Here is a 26,761-nt window from a genome sequence, read left to right as displayed (position 1 = left end):
AAAATGACTGAATGTCTAACTGTCTAAAAACCTATAAAAATCATGAGGATTTGATGGGACAAACGTCCAATTAACTTTGACTGAGTGAACATGAATATACACTGAATTAATGATAAAATATGTCATATACTTGATAGGAGAGTACTTACCACTACTATTGTTGGATAATGTTGGAATATGTAAGTATTGTTGGGAAACTGAGCATCCGAACCTATGTTATAAGACAACACATTTCAAAAGATGAGTATGTAATCAGTTTTTTGAATTTACTGGTACATAAGATAAGGACTAACTAAATTGCATAAGACAAATGAACATGGATACACGAACATATAAACCTGAGAATACAAGACCTAGCATAAACATATACTGAAATAATTTGAAATCTGAATAACTAAAATTTGGATAACTTAACATCAGAAATATGTACACTTGGTCATGAAAACTTGAAGTGATCTATTCTAAAACCTACACTGAGATTGTGGGAGCGAACTATAATCGAAATGCCCCAATATGAGTTATTGGTGTCCGACTTATAACCCTAATTGGAAGGGTGCTGGTACCTTACAAGGGGAACCAATATATGACTTACAATGTGGATCCACAAGGTTGACATCCCAACGAACAAGGGTATGATGCCTATACTAATGGGGGATCCCTCATAATATATGGTTGTGTTGTAGGTCTAGAACTCAGGGACTGCTACTAACAACTCATGCCTCTACTAATGGAGGAGTTGTCATCCCTATATTCACTCGGATCTAAGTGATACTCCCAACTGAATGACACTAGTGTTATTAGTCATTTAACATGACATGGTATTTTACTTGTAATTTCTTAGTATAAACATAAAGTTCTTAATATGATAATTAAACCATAGTCTGACTGACTTGTTACTATAAATTAGTAATCATGTAAGGACACATAGGTATCGGGTGTTCATAACCCGCTAAAACTAAATGGTTACAAAAATACAACAACAACATTTAAACAATGATAAGAAGTCATATTTCAGAGACCCAAAGATAATAAATTTTAATAATTACTGAAATACATGAATTTCAACATGGAAATGTGTGAAACATGGGAAGAAAACACGTTTACATATTTTAATTCATAAATAAATGACTCGACATAATATCAAGGAGCTAAGGCATGATAGGCTGGAATTAGATACATAAAATAACATAACTAACATGGGAACACATGTTGGTAAGGCTAGAATTTGATTTACCAAGAAGTTCATGGATTAACTTTATAAATTTCATGGATAATTCATAATATAGGATAAAATTGAAACATTTAAATTGAGAAAGGGTTTTCGGGATCAATGGGTGGAAGGAACCCATTGATGATACCCCGCATACCTTTAATTGCTTGACTTTATGAAGTAGACTTGAACTTAGGACATGAAAGTTGAATTTGAAGAAGAAACCCTAGTTCTTGTTCTTGAGTATGAGAGAGGAGATTAAAATGTTAAGTGTTTGAGATTGGAGAAAATAAGTCTCTTTGATGGTTATAGGTCTTGGGTTGAAGTTATAAAAAGTGAAAAGATCTAAAAAGCCCTTTAACTGAACATTAAAAAATTTGCAGCCAGTCCATACGATTCTACCATACAACACATATGCTTCTTAACCACTTCAAGATATTTTAACATACCATAAATAGAAAGTAACCTATCTTGCACTTTCTTGGGTAAGAATTTAATGTACCACTCATATGTTGTGTATACGACTCAAGGGACTAGTCGTATAATGGACAAAATCTTCTAGAGAAAGGGTATTACAATATCTCCCCTTGGGAATATTCATCCTAGAATGAGGTCATATACTGAATGTTGTTGAACTGAAATATGATTAAACAATAAAGTCTGAGATATGATACATGGACTGAACTAATTTCGTGAATGCATGTAGTGACATGTGAATGGATACATAGCTGAACAGAGATTGGGAAAGAGAAGGTTTATGGAAAATCGATATCCCAAGCTGTGTCTGAATTTGTGGTGAAAAGATGAAGGTACATTGCTCTCATATAAACTTATGCTTCCTAAGTAGCTCCCTAAAAAGACTAATTTCGCCATAGAACTTTCACAAAGGGAACCTCTTTGCTCCACAACCTATGAATTTGGACACCAAAGATCTCAACTAGAATTTTTTCATAAGAAAGACTATCTCTCACATCCAAACTCTCTAAAGGTACAATTGATGTTTAATCACTAATACACTTCATTAACAAGGAGACATGAAATATTTGATGCACTGACGCCAAATTTGTAGGAAACTCTAGCTAACAAGCCACCTTCCCAAAACGGCTCACAATCCTATTTAGGCCAACATAATGGGGACTGACCTTCCCCTTCTTACAAAACCTCTTCACCCCTTTCATGGGTGAAATTTTGAAATAAATAAGGTCACCAACATAAAAATCAAGATATCTTCTCCTAACATCAACATCAGATTTTTGAAGACTCTGAACTATTTTCAGCCTCTCTCAAATTAATTAAACTTTCTCCATTGCCTCAAACACTAACTTTGGCCCTATCAAAGTAGCCTCGCCTACTACAAACTAACTGATAGGTGATCTACATCTCGTCGCATAGAGAGGATCAAATGGAGCCATCTGAAAACTAAAGTGATAGATGTTATTATAGGCAACATTCATCACAGGTAAATGGCCATTCCAACTACCCTTAAAGTAAAAAACACAAGCTATGTTGTTATAGGAAAACTCCATCAAAGGTAAATGGTCATTCCAGCTACCCTTAAAGTCAATAACACAGAATCTCACCATGTCTTATAAGGTCTGAATGGTCCTCTCTGCCTGATCATTTGTATGAGGATTAAAATTCGTACGGAGATGAATCTTTATACCAAGACCCTTCTTAAAATCCTTCCAAAAGTGAGAGGTAAATTGAATACCCATATCCAAAATAATAGTCAACAAAATCTAATGCTAATTAACCAACTTCTTGAGATAGATTCTATCTTAATCCCCAGTTGAATACAATGTATGAACTAGTAATAAATGGGATGACTTGGTCATCTTATCTACAATGACCCATATTGAATCTTGTTGATGATGCGTGTGAGGAAACCCTATCACTAAATCCATGTTCACCACCTCCCGCTTCCAAGAGAGAGTCTTAAACTCTTGAAGTGTACCACTAGGCCTTAGGTGCTCAACCTTAATCTATTGACAATTTGAACACTTTGCCACAAACTCTGCAATATCTTTCCTCACACCACTCCACCAATAGATTTCTCAAAAATCACGATACATCGTATTGGCTCCTGGGTGAATAGAATGTCGCATATCATGCACTTTTGTTATAGTTTATTGTCTCAAAACATCAACACATGGAACAAATAATCTTCCCTGACAATGAAGTATGCTATCCCTCCTAGGGAGAAAAACTCTACCTTCTGAAATCTAACCCTTTCATTCTATTTGACCAAACTAGGATCCCTATCTTTCTTTTCTTTCACTTTGGCAACCAATGAAGATTCCAAACAATTCTGAATCCATATTCTACCTTCAGCTGAATCAACCAACCGAACAACTAATGTAGCAAGATGATAAACCTCACAGACTAACTCTTTATCATCTTTGACGTGATCTACACTACCCATAGACAATATTCTATGAGCATCAAACACTACATTGGCCTTGCCCGGATAATACAATACACTCATATCATAATCATTTATGAATTGAAGACAGTTTCTCGAATAAAGATTTAGATCTTTATGCGTGAACACATACTGTAAACTCTTGTGATCCATGAACACATCAGTATGAACCCCATAAAGTTACTGCCTCTAAATCTTTAAAGCAAAAACTACAACTGCCAACTCAAGGTCATGGGTTGGATATCTTCTCATTAGGTTTAAGTTATCTAGAGGCATAGACTATGACCTTACAATAGATGTGGAAGTGAGTCTAGTCTTCAACTCCTACAAACTCTTATCAGAGGAATATGACCATTGAAATTTCACATTCTTCTGGGTTAGTCAATACATGGGAGAAAAATAGAAGAATACCCTTCAACAAACCATCATACTATCTATCTAAACCTATGAAACTCCTAATATCTCATGGAGAGATATGTTTAGGCCAGTTTCTCACTAATTTGATCTTTTAAGGGTCAAATTGGATGCCATCACCAGAAACTTTATGATCAAGTAAAACTATCAATCTCAACCAAAATTCACACTTAATAAACTTAGCAAATAATTGATGGTTTCTAAGGGTCTAAAAAATAACTCTCAGATGGTCTGCATGATGATTTTGACTACATGAATAGGAAAGGATGTCATCAATGATGACTATGAAGAACTTTTCCAGGTATAGTTTGACCACCATGTTAATCAAGTCCATAAAAGTTGTCAAGGAATTTTTTAGACCAAAATACATAACTCAGAATTCAAAGTAACCATACCGACTTCTAATGGCTATCTTTGAATTGTCACATTCTCTGACTCTAAGCTGATGATATCCAAATAAGATATCTATCTTAGGGAAATAACTTGCACCCTGAAGTTGGTTAAACAAGTCATCAATTCATGTGAGAGGATACTTATTCTTAATTGTGGCTTTGTTCAACTGACATTAGTCAAAGCACATTCTGAGAGAACCATCTTTCTTATGCATTAAAAGGACTGGAGTGCCCAATGAGGAAATTCTAGGACTTATGAAACTCTTATATTAGAGATCTTTAAGCTAGTATTATAATTCCTTAAGCTCAGTTAGAGCCTTTTTGTAAGGAGGAATAGAGATAGGCTGGGTGTTTGGAAGGAGATCTATTCTAAAGTCGATTTCTCTATCAGAAGGAACTCTCGAAAGAACTTGAGCAAACACATCTTGAAATTAATTTACTCTCATAACTAACTCAAGACTTGGATTTTTAACATTTTAGTCCTTGACTCAAACGAGATGGTATAAATACACCTTTGATATCATCTTTCTTACCTTGAGATATAAAATAAACTGACCACTAAGCACTAAAGTACTACCCCTTTATTCGACTACAAGATTAATAGGAAATTGGAATTGAACAATTCTACTTCTATGACCAATTAATGCATAACATGAGCGGGGCAAATCTATTTTGAGAATGAGATCAAAATCAATCTTCTCAAACCCCACAAGATCAAGAGCAGTAACTATCTAATACATTGTGACCAAGCAGTTTCCATATACCCATCTTACTATAAAAGACTTACCCACTTGGGTAGACCCTGAGAATGGCTCTACTAATATTTTAGGACTAATAATAAAGTCGACAGTTATATAAGAAGTCACAAAAGAAAGTGAAGCTCCGGGTTCTAACAAAATATAAACATATAAATAGAAAACATGCAACATACCCAAATCCAAATAAGAACTTTCCAGATCCTAACAAGTCTGGTGGGAATAAATCTATTTTGGCACTGCCAACTGGTGGCACTAGAAGTGGCACCCTTCTTTGTTGGTTTACTTGCTAGTACTGCTAAAGAGTTTGTCAGACCCTACTGACAATTATTCTTGCCATTCCACATACTTACAGGGAAATCCCTAATCCTGTGGCCTGGCTTTCCACACTCAAAAAACACATCACTTCAAGATTTACACTCACCTTGATGATTCTTACCATACTTCCTGCAAAGTAGGTTTGTTCGACCATTATTCATACTACCATGGGACTTAGAGCCTGGCTCTCTATTTTGACTATCCTACCTGAACTTAGGCACTAGCTTAAGATAGAGCCGGGGCTAAAGATTTCAAGAGGGACTGGGATCGCTTTTGACCTTGGATGAGAATAATTTAAATGACCTGTTCTGGCCCTCTTACTCTCTCTCTCTTTCATTTTCTATTTCTCTTCCTTAATCTAATGAGAATGAACCATAAGTCTAGATAGGGCCATCTCCTTAATAAACATAGTGATCCTACACTATTTGATTATACTATCAGAACACTAGATATAAACTTACTCATCCTAGACGTATTGTCAGTCACTATAGTAGGAGCATACCTCGCAAACTGGGTGAACTTGAGTGACTACTCTTTCACACTCATACTAACCCCGTTCAAGTTTATGAACTCCTAAACCTTATCTTCCCTCAACTTTTATGGGAAGAACTGCTCTAAGAAATCTATGGAATACTTTTCCCACTCCATAGGCTCAACTGTTACACCTCTATCTTCTTTCTACTAGTTAAAATAGGTGTTAGCTACACCTTATATTTGATATGCAGCCAAGTCTGCACTCTCACTTGAAGTGACACCCATGATTTATTTCACCTTCTTCACCATATCAAGAAACTCCTACAGACCCTCCTCTGATTTGGATCAAGAAAACAAAAGGGGATTCATCTGAGTAAAATCATGAATCCAAGATGCAATTTTACTTTCCACTGGATTAGATAGGGAAAAAACATGGTGGTTGTTCTAACAATCTATAGAATGGCCTAAGGCCATGATAGTGGCCCTGAACTCGTCGTAAGAGACATGATAGTTTAGGGGATCTTCCTGATAGGTGGTGGTGCAGGTTGATCCCCGTTCCTCCTTCAGTTGTTTCTTCTATAAATTAATATTTGTAAATGGAACGAAGGAAAAGTTAGAAAAAGGAATTTAATAGAACTCATGCTCTTTTGCTAGATAGAATTACTGAAAGAAGGGAAACATTTCTAAGAACATATTGTAGCCTATTGTCCATAAGTGTGGCTAGCTTCATACCCATGCACAAGACTCTGCTCAATGTGGCTTTAAGACTTTTTAGGAAACTTTAAAACATTTGGATTTGATACTATATTTTGTCACGGCCCGAGGAAACCCCTTAATGGAAAAAACAAGTCTTATGGCCATAAGTGACCACAAACTAACCCATAATCTGGTACCTACTGTGAGCATTAATTAATGTAATACTAACAACACATGTGCGAAAGATAAACTTATAAGATGTTGTCATCACAAACACTTAAATATAATCCCACATATTTGAAACAACTGAAAAGACTAAAACTAAATGAGCATCTATCTTCCTAAAACAACTGATTAAAACTAAAAGTGACTGATTATCTAAAATTCTTTATAAATCATGAGAAATTCATGGGACTAACCCTCAACTAACTCTGACTGACTGAACTTGTATAGAAACTTAAAAAATGATAAAATATGTTATGTTTGTGGACTCACCACTACTGCTGCTTGATAATACTAGACTACCTATGTACGGTCAAGAAACCAAGCATCCAAACCTATGTTATAAGACAACATAGCACAAAAGATGAGTATGTAATCAATAATTTGAATGTAATGGTGCATGAGATAAGGACTAACTGAAATGCATAAGACAATTGAACATGGATGCATGCATATGTAAAATTGAGAATGCAAGACCAATCATAAACATATACTGAAATAATCTCAAATCTAAATAACTAAAATCTACATAATTTAACATCTAAAATTTGTACACTTGGTCATGCAAAGATGAATTAATCTATTCTAAAAACTACAGCGATACTGTCGGAGCTGGCAATAATTGGCATTCCCTAATCTGAGCTATTAGGGTCCAACTTATAACCCAATTGGAAGGGTGTTGGTACCTTGTAAGTGGTACCAACACATAAATAATAATGTGGATCCATAAGGCTGACATCTCAAAGGAAAAGGTTGTCATACCTATACTAATGAGGAATCCCTCATAATCTATGGTGGTGTCATAGGTATGGAACTTAGGGACTGCAACTAATGACTCATGCCTCTACCGATGGGGGAGTCGTCATCCCTACATTTACTCGAAGCTAAGTGATATCCCCAGTTGAATGATACTGGTGTTATTACTCATTTAAAATTGCATGATATTGCACTTGTAAGTTCTTAGCATGTACATGATGCTCTTAATATTATAATAATTCCATGGAATGGCTGACTTGTTACTAGATAAAACAAATCATGTAAGGACACCTTGATATCGGGTGTTCATAACCCACCAGCACTGAATGATTACAAAAATATGACAACAATATTTTAACAGTGAGCAGAAGTCATAATTCAGAGACCCGAAGATAGTAAATATCAATAACTACTGAAACATATGAATTTGAACATGTGAATGGGTTAATCATGGGAAGACAACAGATTTACATGGTTTAATTCAAAAATTGATGACTCATCATGAAATCTGGGGGATAAGGCATGGATTATTGGAATTAGATACCTAAAATAACTTAAATAACATGGGACACATGTTGGCAAGGCTAGAATTTGATTTACCAAGATGTTCATGATTAACTTTATATATAAATTCATGGATAATTTCATAAAATAGGATAAATTTGAAGCTTTTAAACTAGGAGAGGGTTTTTGGGATAAATGGGTGGAAGGAACCCATTGATGATACCCCACCTACCATGAATTTCTTGACTTGATGAAGTATACTTGAAATTGGGACTTGAAGGTTGAATTTGAAAACAAAACCCTAGTTATTATTCTTGAGTATAGGAACGGAGATTAACATGTTAAGTGTTTTAGATTTGGGGGAAAATAAGCCTATTTGATGTTTATAGGTCATGAGTTGAAGTTATAAAAAGTGAAAAGATCTAAAAATCCCTTTAGCTAAACTTTACAAAATTTGTGGCCAGTCCATATGTTTTTACCATACGACTCATATACTTCTTAAAGACTTCAACAGGTTTTAGCGTACCCTAAACAAAACATCACCCATCTTGTACTATCTTGTGCATATGAATCAAGGGACTAGTCGTGTGATGGACAAAACATTCCAGAGATAGGGTATTATAATATCTCCCTTCGGGAATATTCATACTAGAATGAGGTCGTATACTGAATGTTCATGAACTAAAACGTGATTAAACAACTGTGTCTGAGATATAATACATGGAGTAAACTAATTTTGTGAATGCATGCAATGACATGTGAATGGTTACATAGCTGAAACAGAGATTGGGAAAGAGTAGATTTACGAAAAATTGTTATCTCAAGCAGAGTCTGAATTCATGGATAAAGATGAGGGTACATAGCTCATATATCTGCTTCTACTTCCCAATTAACTCACTCAACAGACTAATTTCTCCTTAGAATTTTGACCAAGGTAACCTCTTTGTTCCTCAACCTACGAATTTGGCGATCAAGGATCTCAACTAGAATTTCTTCATAAGAAAGACTGCATCTCACATCCACACACTCTAAAGGCATAACTGATGTTGAATCACAAATATACTTACTTAACATAGAGACATGAAACACTGGTTCCATTGACACCAATTCTGCAGGTAACTCTAGGTCATTAGCTACCTTCCTAAAGCAGCTCAAATCCTATATGGGCCAACATATTGGGGACTGAGCTTCCCCTTCTTGACAAACCTCTTCACTCCTTTCATAGGTGAAATTTTCAAATTCATAAGGTCACCAACATCAAACTCAAGATCTCTTTTCCTCACATCGGCATAAGATTTCTAATGACTCATAACTATTTTCAGCCTTTCTTAAATTAATTGAAATTTCTCCATCGCCTCAAGCACTGAATCTGACCCTATCCAAGTATCCTTACCTACTACCAAACAACTAATAGGAGATCGACATCTCCTCCATTAGAGAGAATAAAATAGAGCCATCTGAATACTTGAGTAATGGATGTTGTTATAAGCAAATTCAATCAAAGGTAAGCGGTCGTTCCACCTACCCTTAAAGACAATAAAACAAGCTGTCAACATGACCTCTAGGCTCTAAATGCTCCTTTATTCCTTCCCATTATGTAAGAGGATTAAAATTTGCACTGAGATGAATTTGCGTACCAAGACCATTCTAAAAAGACTTCTAAAATTGAGAGGGAAACTGAGTACCCCTATCCGTAATGATAGTCAATGAAATCCAATTCAACTTAACCTACTTCTTTAGATAGAGTTTATTATAATCCATAGTTTAATACAAAGTGTGAACCAACAAGAAATGGATGACTTCGTAATCCTATGTATAATGACCCATATCAAATCATGCTGACGATGTATGCAAAGAAACCCTATCACAAAATCCATGTTCGCTGCCTCCCACTTCTAACTGGGAAATACTAAACTCTTAAAGTGTACCTCTAGGCCTTTAGTGCTCAACCTTAACATATTGACAGTTCAAACACTTAGCCCCGAACACTGCAATAACGTTATTCATACCACTCCACCAATAGAATTCCTGCAAATCACGATACATCTTAGTGGCTCCCGGTTGAATAGAATATCGTGCATCATGTGCTTCAGCTAAAATTCATTGTCTCAAAATACCAGCACTTGGAACACATAATTTTCCCTAACAACTAAATACACTATCTCCCCATTAGGTGAAAACTTCTACCTTCTGATCTCTAACCATTTTCTTCAACTTGAGAAAACTAGGATCCCTATCTTGCTTTTCATTCACTTAGAAAATAAATGAAGATTCCAAACCATTTGGAACCCATTTACTACCTTCAGTTGAATAAACCAAGAGAATACCTAATCTAATAAGATGATGAACCTTCCAGACTAAATCCTTCTTATATTATTCGATGTGAGCTACACTACCCATAGACAATCTACTAAGTGCATCAACCACTGCATTGGCCTTTCCCGAAAGATACAATAAATTTATGTCATAATCTTTTAACAATTAAAGACACCTTCCCGGATGAAGATTCATATCTTTATACATGAACACATATAATAAAATCTTATGATTCGTTAACATAGTAACATGAACCCCATAAACATATTTCCTCCAAATCTTTAAGGCAAAAACTATAATAGCTAACTCAAGATCATGGGTTAGGAAATTCTTCGCATTAGTTTTAAGTTGTCTAGAGGCATATGTTATGACCTTACCTATCTCCATTAATACATAACCAAGACCAACTTTAGAAATAACACAGTATACTACAAATCCATCTGAACTATCTGGAAAAGTCAAAACTGGGGTGGAAGTTAGTCGAGTCTTCAACTCTTGAAAACTCTTCTCACAGGAATCTAACAACTTAAATTTCACTTTCTTCTAGGTTAGTCGACATATGGGAGAAGAAATAGAAGAAAAACCTTCAACAAACCATCTATAATATCTAGGTAAACTCAAGAAACTCCTAATATCTAACGGATAGATGGGTTTAGTGCAGTTTATCATTGCTTTGATATTTTGAGGGTCAACTAGAATGCCATCACCAAAAACTATATGACTAAGGAAAGCTACGAATCTCAACAAAAATTCAAACTTATTGAACTTAGTGTATAACTGATGGTTTCTAAGGGTCTGCAAAACAACTTTTAGATGGTTTGCATGATCATTCTTTCTACGGGAATAGGCATAGATGTCATCAATGAAGACTATGAAGAACATGTCCAAGTTTTATTTGAACAGCCTGTTCATCAAGTCCATGAAATCTGCCAGGGCATTTTTTAGACAAAAATACATAACCAGGAGTTTGAAGTGACTATACAGACTTTTAAAGGTTGTCTTTGAAATTTAAAATTCTCTGACTCTAAGCTAATGATATCCAAATCAGAGGTCTATCTTAGAGAAATAACTTGCACTTTGAAGTTGGTCGAACAAGTCATCCATTCTTGGGAGATGATACTTATTCTTTGTTGTGGCTTTGATCAACTGATAGTAGTCAATCCACATTCGGAGAGAAACGTATTTATTACACATTAAAAGGACTGGATTGCCTGATGGGGAAATGCTAGCACTAATGAAACCCTTATCTAGGAGATCTATGAACTAGTTTTTTAATTCCTTAAGCTCAATTAAGGCCATTTTGTATGGTGGAATAGAGATAGATGGGTGTTCGAAAGGAGATCTATCCTGTAGTAGATTTCCCTTTCTGGAGGAACTTAGGTAACATCTTCAACTAACATATCTGGAAATTCATTTACTCCCAGAACTAACTCAGGATTCGGTGTTTCAGAATTTTAGTCCTTGACTTGAACGAGATGGTAAATACACACCTTGGATATCATCTTTCTTAACTTGAAATATGAAACGAACTGAACCTTATGCACTGAAGTACTAACTCTCTATTTGATAATAGGTTTATTAGGAAATTGGAATTGAATAATTCTACTTCTACAATCTATTAAGGTATAACGTAGGTAGAGAAAATCCATGCCAAGAATGACATCAGGCAGTTTCTATATACCTGTCATACGATAATAGACTTACCCACTGGGTCGACACTGAGAATTGCTCTACTAATATTTCGGGAATGATAATGAAGTCGATAGCTATATAAGGAGTCACAAAAGAATGAAGCTTTGGGGTCTAACAAGTCATAAACATACAGATGGAAAACTTGCAACGTACCCAAATCAACATCAAGAGAACTTTCCAGATCCTTATGAGTCTGGAGGGCATAAAATCTATTTTGTCACTGCCCACTGGTGGCACTGGAAATGTCACCCTTCATTGTATAGCGACTTACTGGTGTTGCTAAAGAGTTTGTCAAGCCCTGATGACGACTATTCCTGCCATTCGACATATTTAAGGGTCAATCCTTGATCCTGTGGCTTGGCTTTCCGCAACCAAAACACACATCACTTCCAGCTCTATGCTCAACTTGATGATTCTTACTTCACTATTCTTACTACCATGGGACTTACAGCCTGGTGCTCTTTCCCAATTGTCATGCTTGATTTTAGGTACTGTCTGAAGATGGAGCTGGGGCTGAAAATTTCTAGTGGAACTGGGATCGATTATCCCTTATTACCTTGGCTGAGAAAAATTGAAACATCATCTTATTGACCTTTTCTTCTTTTTCTTTCTCTTTATATTTCTCCTTCTCATTCTATTGAGCATGAACCATAAGGTTAGACAAGTCCATCGACATAATCAACATAGCGGTCCAACACTACTTCACCACACTATCAAAACACCAGATACAAACTTACTCATATGGACATATTCTCAGTCACCATAGTAAGAGCATACCTCACCAACTCAGTGAACTTGAGAGTATACTCTTTCACACTCATACTACCCTCCTTCAACTTTATGAACTCCTGAAGCTTAGATTTCTTTAACTCTAGTGGGAAGAACCTGTCAAAAAAAGCCATGTAAAACTCTTCCCACTCCATAAGATCTACTTCCACACTCCTGTCTTCTTTCTACTACTTAAACAACGTATGAGCTACACCTTATAACTAATATACATCTAAGTTTGCACTCTCAATCAAAGTAACACCCATGATGCCTTTCACCTTCTTCACCACATCAAGAAACTCTTGCAGATCCTCCCCAAACTAGCTACAACAGCATTTGCCACTGGATTACATGAGGCAATAGCATGCTAGTTTTTCTGAGCAGCTACAGAATAGCCTAAGTCCATGAAAATGGCCCTCAACTTGCTATGAGAGACATATTCATTTAGGGGATCTTCCTGATTAGGTGGTGGATCAGGTTGATCCCCGTTCCTTCTTTCATTGTTTCTTCTGGAAGGTATTGTTTGTAAATGGAAGAAAGGACGAGTTATAAAAAGGAATTAAATAGAGCTCATGCTTTTTTGCATGACATGAATACTAAATAACGGGAAACCTTCCTAAAAATTATCATAGTTTATGGTCCATAAGTGTGGTGCGCTTCATACCTATGGACAAGACTATACTCAACGCGGCTTTCAGACTTCCTAGTAAACTTTAAAACCTTTGGCTTTGATACCATGTGTTGTTTTAACCCAAGGCTACCTCTTGGTCGCGATAACGGTGCTTACAACCATAAGTTACCACAAGCTAATCTATGATCTGGTACCTCCTGTAAGCATTAAATAATATAATACTAACACCACATGGGTGGACGATAAACTTATAAGATATTATATTTACAAACACTAAAATATAATCCAACATTTCTGAAACAACCAAACAGACTGACACTGAAGGAACATCTATCAGTCTGAAACAATTGATAAAAACTAAAAACTGATTGACCATCTAAAAACCTCTAGACATAATGAGTAGTTAATGGGATAAACCCCCAACTAACTCCGACTAACTGAACATGAATAGATACTTAAATAACGATAAAATATGTCATCTCCTGAGTAGATGTGGACTCACCACTACTGCTGCTGGATAATGCTGGATGCCTCTGTAAGATCGAGAAACTAAGCGTCCAAACCTATGTTATATGACAACATAACGTAAAAAAAGAGTATGTTATTAGTACTTTTAATGTACTTGAGATAAGGATTAACTGAAATGCATAAGACAACTGGACATGGATGCATGTACATATAAAACTGAGAATGCAAGACCAAGCATAATCATATACTGAAATAATCTGATATCTAAATAACTAAAATCTGCATAATTGAACATAAAAAATCTATACACTTGGTCATGCAAACTTTAACTGATCTATTCTTCAAACTACAGTGAGACTGTCGGAGCTGATTACAACTACCATGCCCTAATCTGAGCTATTGGGGTCCAACTTGTAACCCTACTTAGAAGGGTGCTGGTACCTTGCAAAGGGTACCAACACATGACTAACAAAATTGATCAACAAGGCTGATATCCCAAAGGACTTGGGTATCATGCCTCTACTAATGGGGGACCCTCTGACAGCTCCCAAGCGCATATGAAAGTGTACGTGGTCTACCAAGTAATATAGTGGCCTTGAAGAAAGACGAATATCGATCCCACAGGGATTTGTGTCGGCAACTATCCAATCCTAGTTTAACAATTGCGATCAAGTAACCAAAAAAAGTGTTGAATAATTGTAAATTAAAAATAAAATAAACAATGCATTAAATAAAATTCTTGGGACAGTCAATGGTGTAAAACCCAGGGTTAAAGCACTTTGGACAATCATAATATGTTATTGAATTTCATTTGTTAACTTTATTATCTTGGTTGTTGATTCGTAGGATTGATTGTATGATCATGGTCTCCCGACCTCTAACCGTTTAACTAATTTGGGCATTATAACTACATCATTGAGCAGAGATGTAATAATCAATTAAGTTATTAATGCTATCACTCAACATTTGAATCAAGTAAGGCTCCTAAGTACATCCCTATCCTAGGTGCTCACAAAGCCTTCTGAAATATCACACACCGCGTATTAGAGATCAAAACAACACAATAACCTCAACGATGAAGAAGCACAAGATCTAAAATAAGTCTAATTTGCACGATCTTCAACTTTATGTTTTGACTCTTAACTTAGTTAAATTAAACTTCGCACATCACAAACAAGTTATTCCATATTTAATTACACATTTAAATCATGTGGAACAAATAAAACACATTAGAATTCAACGAAACCAACTAGCCACACAACTAGCTCAGGCTAGTAAAACTAGTTTTACAGGTTGAACTCTAAATGACTCAATTAAGTACAAACTTGTTTGAAAACAGTTTGGACAATTGTAATCACGTCCTTGGACACTTATATGATTATTTATATCAATATCAACACGTTAAGAACACAAATTTCCCTAAAAAAAAGGCAAAATAAGCAAGAATAATTATACCGATGAGTATAAAACCACCTCAAAGCATCACCCCATACTTCAACTCTTGTTCGGCCTAGAACAACTATTTACTCTATGAATCAAAAGGTTGGGTGAAGCTACATTTCTAATTTAACAAAGACACTCAAGCTAGTACTACAATGACAAAACGTTCACAAAGCATGTTATTTACATAATTGAAAGCTTAAGAATTCTACTCTGAAACATCCTAGCCTCAAGAATTAACTCCACAAGTGGCAAACTTATGCATATTTATCAATAAAAGAAACCATACGAATCACCCACATTTATCAAACATGTTCCCCCTATAACAAGAGAGATACCCATAATTACTTACAATAATGTAATTTATAAAGTAATGGGTACACAAATCAAATTATGCTCACTCTCACAAAGGATTCACAAGTTACACATAATGAACCATAGGCTTTCCCTTAGTGTAATGCTCTACTAATATCAGAATGTCAAGTATAGGATCAAATAGGTCTTTACCGGGTTGTAATGTAGGCTAAAGGATAGTAGGAACTATTTAGGAATAGCGACTAACCTCTCTAAGCGATTTAATACACTCCATTATACATTTAGAACCAATATCCAACAACTAATTTACATATTTTTGTCTACCCCATTCTTTTATTTTTTTTCCCCATCTCTTTTAAGCATTTTCACAAACACATGGTGGGCATATTGTTTATTCCTTCAAGATTCAATTTTTCTCCTTTTCTACAAACATGGGAATATTTCTAACACCATTTATATCACTTCCAACCACCACACATCAAATATAAACACCAATAACTATTACCTTGGGTCATCAATTTTACCTTTTTCTTCTTCAATTTCTCAAACTCCTTATTAAATTATTTTTTCATTAAAGCACCTAGGAGCTTTTTGGATCAAATTAAGTTCTATAAAAGAAGGGAATAGGCTACTTATGCGGCTACCATAGAAAAGGCTAAAGGCTCAATGGGGTTTAATAAGATAATGCACAAAAGGTGGGACAAATAGAAGGTATAAAACCAGGCTATTAAAGAAATGCCTATATTATCTCCTAAACTCACACTCTTTATTTCGCTTTCCACACACACTTGGCAAGTTATAGACATCATATACAACAAGGAATATACAAAAATCTCACACACACATGGGACATGCTCAACTCACTAGGATCATCATAGGCTCCCAACCAACAATAGCATGAATTCAAATTTAAGTAAAAAAGTACAAAAGTCAAAAACTTGAACCTAGGTATCTCAAAAATAACAATTCACTCATTCAACATTCTTATACAAAACAAAATACTTGCACCATGTAATCAAATATAGCACCAATAAGAATATCTTACTTATTCCTAACCTAAACAAATTTTAAATTGAGCCTCAAATTTGGAATTTCCCTACCACACACTTAAAATGTACTTTGTCCCCAAAGTGAACTTAAAAGTAAGAGATAGAAATACTCCCCGAGTCCTCTAGGCCTAGCTAGTAGTATATTTTTGCATAAAGGGGTTCTAGGGGACCCCACACTTAGTCTTCACCATGCTCTAAGCTCAAGTTTCCGGTACTTAGACTTCCCATAAATGTGCGACTTAGGAAAAACAAAAACTATGTGAAGTAGAAACTAAAGACTAAAAATAAAACATACCTACTTAACTTGGGTTGCCTCTCAAAAAACACCTAATTTAGTATCACGGTACGACCCAATCAAATTTTTCCTTCACCTTGAGGATATGAATTTCACCCCTAACATCACATTCATCTTCTTGCCTCACTCATATGAAGGTGGTATAAATATTTAGAAACCGTGTAATAGAATATGCATGGTAAACCACTCGCCCTTGAAGTGAGGTGTATTTTTGTATTGCTTATCTGATGTAAAATAAAGAATATAGGATTCTTGTTCTACATGTTTACACTTTTCCACTATTTTAAATGATTCCACAGACAATACATCATCTAAACATAAAGTAGAAAAGTGCTTTGAGTGAAGCCTAACCAATCCCACTTCAAAATTTACACTATCCTCAACACCCTCACTCTTGTTCACCTTCTTAATTTTAGTCTAAAGAGAATGATGACAACTGAATGGATGCGATTCATATGGTGATGGTAGTATCTTCTTAACCCATTTAACAACTTTAGTTTTCGAGTACTTAGACTTCCTTGAATTGTTAGCAACTTTTTCTTCAACAAGTTAGGAAGTTAACTTTGCATCTACTTTCTAAATTACCTCTGGAGGTTCTTTATAGAGCTCTGTACCATTCCTCAAAGTGATTGCGATTGCTTGCTCACTGTGACTTGGCAAATCAACTTGAGGTCTGGTATTAGGTATCTGTTGCACTTGCCCTATTTGCATCACCACGTTCCTCATGATAATTTGTTGAGGCTCTAAATTGGCCAAATAGCACTTTATATCTGCTAACAACTATGCTTGATCAACTAAAATTTGTTTCAGCATCTCTTCCAAATTGTTAGTTTGAAATGGGTCCAGGTAAATCTAAACCTACGGCTACTAAGATTGTTGTTGCTGATTGTAAACGTTCACATAGTATTGCCTTTGATCACAACCTACAAACATTACTGAATCGGGATTGACAACACACATATCTTCAGAATGGCCACTATTTCCACAAACCATACACCATATAGAATCATCATGACTCTAAAACCATCTACCCCTGGCTGTTAAGTTAAGAAATGTGATTAAAAGAAAAATAAAAGAAACTAAAAAAACTAAAAAAGTAAACTATTTACAACTCAATGTGACTAAATAAAAATAAGATAGTTTCCAATCCACAAGTCCCCGGCAATGGTGCCAAAAACTTGACAACACCCAAGCACACAAAAAAGTGTACGTCGTCTACCAAGTAATATAGTGTCCTTCAAGAAAGATGAATATCGATCCCATAGGGACTTGGGTTAACAACTATCCAATCATAGTATAGCAATTGAGATCAAGTAACAAAAAAGAGTGTTGAATAATTGTTCTTGGTCGTGCATGTACCACCCTTCATAATGCGATTCTTGAAGCATCGACAAGAACAACCCGACTCAACGATATAGCATAGTCTCACTGGAATTTGCGTCCAAAATTCTAGTTTAGTGTTGAAAGTCCCTCGTTTTTCCCATGCCTTTTGTAGTGTATTTTCAATAAATTTTTGGCCTTTTTATAAAAAATATATTGACATATTCATCTCACAAAGCCTCCTAAAATATCACAAACCACATATTAGATATCAAAACAACACAATAACCTTAGCGATGAATCAACACAAGAGCTAAAATAAGTCTAATTCGCACGATCTTCAATTTTATGCTTCAATTCTTAACTTAATTAATTGAATAATGCACATGACAAATAAGTTATTCCACATATGATTGCACATTTAAATTATTTGGAATAAATTAAACACATTATAATTCAACCAAACCAACTGGACACACAACTAGCTCAAGCTAGTAAAATAACTTTTTAGGTTGAACTCTAAATGACTCAATTAAGTACAAACTTCTTTGAAAACACTTTGTACTATTGTAATCACGTCCTTGGACATTTATATATTTATTTATATCAAAATAAACATTTTAATAGCACGGATTGCTATCAAAACAAGGCCAAATAAGCTAGAATAATAATACCAAAGTATATAAAACAACCTCATATCACCCTCCATAATTTAAGGTGGCACAATAGGTCTAGAACTTAGGGACTTCTATTACCTACTCATGCCTCTATTGGTTATGGAGTCATCATCCCTGTATTCACTAGATCCTAAGTGTTACTCTAAACTGAATGACACTGGTGTTATTAGACGTTTAACATACCATGGGATTGTACTTGTAATACGAACAAGATGTTATGAATTGTATAATAAAACCATGGTCTAACTGACTTGTTACTTGAAAAAAGAAATCATGTAAGGACACATAGGTATCGAGTGTTCATAAAGCACTAAATGATTACAAAAATACAACTACAATATTTAAACAATGATAGGAAGTTATAATTCAGTAACCCAAAGATAGTAAATTTCAATAACTACTGAAATACATGAATTTAAACATGGGAATGTTTTAAACATGGGAAGACAACTTATTAAAATTGTTTAATTCATAAATTAATGACTAATCATGAAATAAAGGGGCTAAGGCATGGAAGATTAGAATTCGATACATAAAATAACTTACATAACATGGGAACACATATTAGCATGGCTAGAATTTTATCTACCAAGAAGTTCATGGATTAACTTTATAAATTTCATGGATAATTTCATAAAATAGGATAAAATTCAAGCTTTTAAATTAAGAGAGGGTTTTGGGGCTCAATAAGTGGAAGGAACGATGAATATCCCACATAACTTGAATTACTTGACTTGATGAAGTAGAGTTGAACTTGGGACTCAAAAGATGAATTTGAAGAAGAAACCCTAGTTATTTTTCTTTACTAAGTAAGAGGAGATTCACATGTTCTGCGTTTGAGATTTGGGGGAAAATAAGTCTCTTTGATGATTATTGGTCATGGGTTGAAGATATAAGAGGGGAAAAAGTCTAAAAAACCCTTATACTAAACATTACAAAATTTGTCGTAGTATATATGAGTCTACCATACGACTCTTATGCTTCTAAACAACTTCAAGAGGTTAAGTCATACCCTAAACAGAATGGTATCCATCATTCACTGTCTTGGGTACGTTTTCAATGTATAATTCGTATGTTCTACATATAACTCAAGGGACTAGTTGTATGATTTATGAAAACTTCTAGAGACATAGTATTATAAATCCCCAAATCTATACAATCAAGGCTATGTTATTCAACACATAATTAAGCCTAACATCCTGATTCACTTTTAATATATATCACACATCATATACAAAGAAAAGTAGACAGAACCCTACCTCGAAGCCAAACCACAAAACCTCATATCAATGACCATATGCTCGACTTTCCTTTAAAATCTCCAAAATTCCATCAAACTAATAAAACCATAATCTACTCATCAAAACGAGTCTAACTATACCCATATTACACTATTGTGCTTTGAGTCCAAAAGCGACACCAAAACCCTAGTGGGTCCCACATACAAAAAATGATTTTACAAGACCAAACTATTGTTTGAATACTATTAGGGAGTTATACCCCTCAATAAACACATCAATAAAAAACTTGTTTAGGCTAAAATCAAGCCTCAAGCTATTAGGGATTTCGGGTCAAGAAATAAAAAATCTAACACTTGAATTGAGGGAGTCATAGCTCAGATTTGACGCTAAACACGAATATAATGGTTATCCAAGTTCCCAATAAAAACCAAAACTGAATTTAAAGGCTACACACTCTGTAATGGTTAAGGAACTTAAAACAATGGAGAAATGACCAACTCTCAGCCAAAAGAAGTATTTAAATAGCCCTTCACAGGCCCTCAGCTAGGACGAATGTAAACCCCGTATGCCATGATTGCAGCATTGCAATCACGTGTCTCCTTCCACGATCTCGCTTCTTTGCTGCACTATATGACATCTAAAACTTGGAATTTGATTCCAAGTATCGGCCAATGTCTCAGGATGCATCCATAATCTAATTTTCGCAATTGAAATATGTAACCACACTAAATTTGATATTTCGAACGCAATGATGAAGTCATATTTTCAATCCAAGATCATTTTGATTAAGTGTGGTTCCCACACCTAAACTTTCAAATTTTAAACTTTTCAATCGATAAGTCAGAATAATGTCGGGTGCATTGGGACCCAAACAAAAGGTCTACATAGCCTAAAATTGATATTCAAAATTTTCTGTCTTAGTCAAAATTTACATTCGAGATCGTTTTACATAAGTTTTTGCCTAGTGGCTATTTGGAACCAGCAAAGACTTCTACATAGGGAATTGGTTCTAAACACTAAATGAATTATGCAAAAACTGAATTGTCGGTTCCAATAAGTCATAAACGACTTGGGCAGCTATTGAGAAACTCAACTGGCTAAATAAACATAAATATGAAAATTTACCTAAAGGGTCATTACATTATACATTACTAATTTTAGAAACTACCCAATGAGGCTCAAATTCATCAAGTGACAAAATCGAGTAATAATATCAAGTAATATCAATAACCTCATTCAATGATAGATATAGAAACAAAAATATCAAAGTCAATATACTAAACAGGCATTATAAAAATAAACATCAATATCATATACCACTCCAAAACCACAATATGGCTAATATGCTAAGAAAAATAGGACACGAACCCAAAAACCACACCCATAGTGGAAAATATCAATATAGATCTACTCCATCCACTACTAAATAAAATAAACCACAAAGTAGAAACATAATTATGAATTCAATAATAATGCACACAATGACTGATATCAATTCATCAAGGCATATATCATCAATGGATAGTAAAACTGCAATACATATAATTAGAGATAAATTTTGGAAATAAAAGCGCACAAATCATGGTGACTTCCGCAACCATATGTGTGATGGGCATAGGAAAATAATTCTAAATGCGCCCAACTCAGACCGATCAGATGAATTATCAAATAAGGTTCCATATACATTACCTCTAACTAAATATACATGAACATCATGAGTCTAATCTGAATGACTAGAAATCTCATGTCAGAGATACTCTCTAGATTAGTAGTTAGTCTCTTTGAAACATAGCAACATCAGAAGCATTAACATAGAGAGAAAACAAACTGAACCCAAATGGCTGGCTAACAAACATTGAGTGAAATCCAAAAAATTATGTCCATACTTTTGAAATTATATCCTTTCTAAGAAACTCTAGGCTGGCAGAAAATACATGCTAACTCTAGCTAATCATCTATCTCATATATGGGTATTCTCAAAACCAGTGTCTCCTCATGACATAACTAAGCCAAGATATATGAATCCTCCAAGTTACAACCCCTTACAATGAAAAATAGTCTCCATGGCCCCAAGAATCATACCACACTCCTTAAGACTAATAAGGACATTGGCCAATATGATCACCAAGACTAATCTGGGAACTACAAATAGTATGGAATACTATCAGCTGATGGGCAGTAGGTATGGCTGAACTCTATAAAAAATCCTTACTCTAGAATACAATACCAGTAGCACTATTCTAATGGCATGGCCTCTTGCCCTCATTTCAAAAATTCCCAATCCATGTGAATCCAATAATCCTTTATAATCAACATCCCTAAGAAAGGAGGATTCAACTACTAGCCGGTGCTTTAATACTAAATGTAGTGACAATACTAACCATCTAACATATCCATGCACCAATGTCCGGCTCATAAGGATATAGCATTCGAAAATGACTAGACATATGAGAAGTCTAATATCGTACTCAAAACTTATAAAGAATCCTAATGAACACTAATAGACCCAACTCCAGTTTGAGAACTACTGGATGAATCAAACATCATCCATGGATGTAGGAATTTACAACATAGCTCAAATTCCTGATGCTAAACCTCAAAGACTGAAATAGTCAAAAGCTCTACTGAAGCCTAAGCTGGCCCAAATAGTTTTTGGCTATCGCTGAAGATCTATGATATCCATCTCTGACTCCCTAGTTTGATGCTGTACTGAAACTCTATAACTGCATGTTGAAGTCTAATCTGGATCTATTGATAATGTCACATCGTTCTTCTGGATAGAATAGAGTCAAGATTGTGTTTGAGGTTCATAGGAATGTGGGAACACAATAAGGGGTCAAGAAGTGAATTTTCTAAAATATCCATGCAGCCTCCCGAAGATAGGTTATGGTTGTCTTTGCACTGATCCGCAAGACTCTACTAACACTTATCTCTTACACTAACACATCGAGTAAACCTAATCTGTGAGACAAATTTTTCATGACTCAATTTCTCAGATAATAATGACACCTAACATAGTCCACTACTAATAGGCAAGCCAACCCGCAGTCCGAAATGACTAGTAATGGACCCCTCAATGATATAAGGAAAATAATTTCGAATAAATAAAATAAAGATCAATACATAATAGAATCCCAAAATGGGGTGGTATCAGTATAAGATCTTCTAATATCACAATAGTAGAAAATTTAAACAACAACAAAGCTACATTGATACAAATTATCTCTGAACATAATATAGAGATTAGTCTAATAGAAAAGAGAAAGATAAGTAATATTCTGAACATCAGGAGCTCAGTTTAAGTCTCTGAACCATAGGTTCTCCGCATGATGCATATATCAAGGGAGATAACCCCTATTATAATCTCTACACTCCAAAAGTGTAGTATGAGTACAAAATGAATGATACTCAGTAGGCAACTCCTAACTGAGCTCCAAAGATAAAGAAGATAAATACAACATATAAACATAATGGAATCTACTCCAAAGAGTTCAAAAGTAATATAACAAGGTAATAAGAATAAAAAAGAACAACAATCCTTTTCATGTCCAAGTGTCTAATATAATAAAACTAAGGAAGTATCATGCTGAACTATCTTATTCCAACCACAATCAATACTATGTCATATATCACAGGCCAATATATGAATATAGGATGAAAGAAAGATGTATATCAATATAGAAGGCAAAGAAATGAGTATAAAATTTTAACAACAATGGAAAAGATAAATGGTAGTACCATATCTTTATATATATATATATATATATATATATATATATATATATATATATATATATATATATGAATATAAACATGATGTCGTCCCAAGCATAACCTAGATCGTCATGTTCTCATTTTAAATCCTCATTATATTACTACCAGGATTTAATACTATTATACTTAGGGCTTCTAATCTACGTGGCTAGACATTAAATAATTGTGTGTAGTAGTACCATGATAAGATAAAAAAAGTTCTTAGACATACCTTAAACCTTGATACAGGATCAATGAACAATATTTCATAAGTTAGACATAATAATGATCATAACATAGATAACAACAATATCAATATCGGCGTGAATAATCAGCTACTTTGGACAACCAAAGACCTAGCTAAGACTATGTGTACCCCTAACACCCAAGAATCTGAAGGTACTATCAATATATAATCACATAAAGCAAACTCTATACCCATATTCAATTGTCCCACACTGGCTAATAAATATAGATTCATACTAGTGTTAGGCGATGCCCATGCAGGAAAGAATGCAAAGTATACAATCAATATCACAATCTCATTATCATAACAATCTCTATCATAACTATCATTATCATGATCATTATCAGCGTAATCAACCTCCGGCCTTTACGGGTATAATACATTATCATAGTATCCTCCAGTATTTTTGGGTCTCAATATTATCATCACAATATCCTCCGACCTTGTTGGGTATCAATATAATCACAGTATCCTCTGACATTATCGGGTATCAATATATCATCATAATATCCTTCGGCCTTACCGAGTATAAAAATAATCAAAATATCATCAGATCTTCATCGACATCAATATATTATCACAATATCCTTTAGCCTTGCTGGCTATTAATATAATCATAAACATCAATACATATATATTTATATAGATAAAATAGGTTCACGGGCTCAAGAAGTGGCAAGAGGAGAGTAAATATATAAGCCTTCTAATATACTCATAATAATAATCATATCATCATAAATATTCTCACTTTTCAATACTTCCTAACTACACGTTATTAGCTAAAAAACACTTATAATCATTATCCATAGTAATTCTAAGATAGGAACTTTGTCTAGTAACACAGGTTTTTATATAGATTCTACCCAACTTATGGTTCAAAGGTCACCACACTAGCCCAAAAAGATTTGAATATGATAATCATACTTCCAATACTAAAACCATATTATAAACCTAAAATCATATTGTATCCATGATACAAACTAATATAAACTAGGGAGAAGGAAATAGGATTCTCAAGGGTCATAAACAAACCATTTAACGAGTCAAAATCCTCATCTAATTCCTAAACATGAACAATCAGGGCCATCTTATTCTACACATAATCAATGCTAACATCCACATTCACACACAATATATATCATACATCTTCTATGAAGAAAAGTAGAAAGAATTCTACCTCGAAGCTGAACCACAGAACTTATCACCAAGAACCATATACTCGACTTTGCTTCAAAATCACCATAATTCCATCAAACAAACAAAACTATAATCTACTCATCAATACAAGTTTAATGATACCTATATTGCACTATTGTATTTCGAGTCCAAAAACTACATAAAAATCCCAAATGGGTCCCACATAGGGAAAAGTGTTTTTGAGACTAACCCATTGTTTAAATACTATTAGGGAGTTAAGAACTCAATAATCAAGTGAATAACAAGTTTGTTTGGGCTAAAATCAAGCCTCCATCCATTAGGGGTTTTAGGTCAAGAAATGAAGAATTTAACACTAAAATTGAAGGATTCATATCTTAGATTCGACATTAACCATGAATATCCAAGTTATCCGCACTCCCAATCACCTGAGACACAATTTAAGGGTTACACACTCTATTAGGGTTTAAGGGACTCAATACAGTAGAGAAATGATCAATTCTTAACTCAAAAGAGTATTTAAATAGCCCATTCCAATCCCTCAAATAGGATGATCGTGGACCCATGTGTTCCACAATGTCGAGTCTCTTTCCATGATCAAGATAATTTGCTACACTATATGATAGCTAAAATTTGGAATTTAATTCTATGTTTCGGCCAATGCCTCGGGATGCATCTAGAATCCAATTTTTCCAAATGAAATATGTAACCGCACTAAATTCAACATTGCAGACGTATTGGCAAAGTCCAATTTTCAATATGAGATCGTTTCAACAAAGTGTGGGTACAACATCTAACCTTTCAAATTTTCAAATTTCTGATCAATAGGTCTAAATGAGCTTGGGTGCATTTGGAGTTGAATAAAAGGTATGCCTAGCCTAAATTTTATATTTAGGATTTGCCGGTACAGTCAAAATTTTCATTCAATATTATTTCACTTATGTTTTTGCCTAGTGGCCATTTGGAACCAACAAAGACTTTTAAATAGGGAATTGGTTCTGAAAATGAAATAAACTGCCTAAAAATCAAACTATTTGTCCCAGCAAAACATAAATAATTTAGATAGCTATAAAGCAGCTCAAACAACGAAGATAAGCATAAATATGAAAAATAACCTAAAGGGTCATTATATTGTTTATTTGTTAAAGGAATTTCATCCCCAAAAGTTAACTGATAGAAAGAATCTTAGAAAGATTGAAGGGCTGAAATACTGGGCCTAAATCATATGTTG

This window comes from Capsicum annuum, chromosome 7, assembly GCF_002878395.1.
Source record: "Capsicum annuum cultivar UCD-10X-F1 chromosome 7, UCD10Xv1.1, whole genome shotgun sequence".
Classification (NCBI taxonomy): Eukaryota; Viridiplantae; Streptophyta; class Magnoliopsida; order Solanales; family Solanaceae; genus Capsicum; species Capsicum annuum.
The sequence above is the reverse complement of the archived record's forward strand: the minus strand, read 5'-3'. Positions refer to the sequence as shown.